Raw genomic sequence first — 1,875 nt, 5'->3', positions numbered from 1 at the left:
GGCCCGATTGCAGCGACTTCGGCAGCCTCACCTATGGGTGGACGCACTGCGCAGGATTTCCCCCTTGCCGGGACAGGCTCTGCAAACCCTCGCTGTAACCGGGGCTGCCCAGCCACTGCAGGGCTGGGTGATGGGAACGTATGCAAGTGGGGATGGATCTTTCTTAATCACTATTCTCTCTCTCATGTAGTAATGATTTGATGCATTACTCTGTATTTTCCTGTTTGTTGCTTTAGGTGCACTACTCTGCCTTTTTTTCCTGCATGTTTTCTGTATTACACTGTTACATTATTTGGTTATCGCCAATAAAATACGCCTGCTCTTTTCACTCTGGTGTCTGAGTTTAATTGATATCCTTAATATAGAGAAACAAGAGAGTACTGTGACATACACAATATAAACTATTCTTCATTTGGCCTCATGACTTTCTTGGATTTTTTTGTAGCTTGTATTGAAAATTTAAACAGCATCATTATATTCAGGTGCCACTGCTACAGCAGGTTTGGACCTCCTGTAATACTAGCACTTTTGCCAACCTCTCCTGCCTCCTAGCAGCAAACTTCTAAGGAATATTGAAGAGCAGATAATTTCTTTCCTTTCCAAGTCCCTCTAAATATTGACACAGCACTCCTTCCTTACTGTAGTACAGTGGCAAAATGCAGTGATGCAAATTATAGTCAAATTACCTTTTAAGTAATCTAAAATACCTTACATGAAGTATGGATGTTAATGGTCATTAACTATTTAGCTCTTATCTGGTACTGGATGGACAGTAAAGTTACAAAAAAACCTATTTCCCAAGTGCTGTTTTACTGCACTGCTATCTTGCACTGAGTCATGTTGCATACATGTTTTTTAACACCATACACAGACACACACCAACACTTTGGTCTCCTAACTGATTTGAAGAGTTGGATTTAATTTCTTACAGGGGAAAAAAATAATCCTCCTTTTTGGTTATTCTACACAGTTATTCTACAGAGTTGTTTGTCAGCACTAATCCATGGTTTAATGCTTAGTCTCTGCTGCCTTCAGTGTCCTGTTGCACTCCAGAAGAGAAACAGCACTAATTTATTGTCTTCGAAACTGTACTCCTTATACTCTTACCTCAAAAACAAGTTTAAAATTGATCATTGATACTTACTGTAAGGGTATTTCAATGAAAGTGCCATAGCCATGTCCTAGACACTTCTTAATTGCCGCCTCCTCTGCTTGGAGAAGTGCCCAAAAGCCACTCACCCAAACCCCAAGTGGGAGCACAGAGCCCTCACCAGGGAGAGATGGGTTTCCTCTGCCTTCCCTGAAGCCTGTGCAAGGATCCAACAGGGCTCAAAAAGATGTAGGACACATACCCCTCTGGTTACTGAGACAAACCTCCGGTCAGAAGGTTTCTTCAAAATATCTTTGTAATGAAGAGGGTTGGCAAGGAGAAAAAAAGTAAATAATAAAAACCAGAGGGTAGAGCCCTGCTGCCAGCTACTAACATGCCCTGCTCTCTCCCTATGCTGCAAGAGTACTCACTGTAAGAAATCCTACATCCTACAAAGAAAACCTGAAAAGGTTTCCCAGTAAGCAGGGAGCCAGAGAGGTGAACTGTGGTTAACCTCTGGTGGTGTACCTGACCTTCTAGTTCCACCTGATGTTCAGATGCTTTTGTTTCTCAAGCACAGACAGCAGTTCTTGATGCACACCAGCTTTCATGCTATTCTTTTTGACCCCGTGAATGCTCAAAACCAGAACACAGAAGTAGCACAGGTGCAGGTTGCAAAGAAATCCTGAACTTCCCTTCAACTGGCTTCATTTGACCGTGAAAGATTGCATTTTATAAAGATATTTTTTCCTACATTGACAGCTACTATATGCCTAGAATTTTGT

Source organism: Athene cunicularia (genome assembly GCF_003259725.1).
Source record: "Athene cunicularia isolate RWA chromosome 2 unlocalized genomic scaffold, athCun1 chr2_part1, whole genome shotgun sequence".
Lineage (NCBI taxonomy): Eukaryota > Metazoa > Chordata > Aves > Strigiformes > Strigidae > Athene > Athene cunicularia.
The sequence above is the reverse complement of the archived record's forward strand: the minus strand, read 5'-3'. Positions refer to the sequence as shown.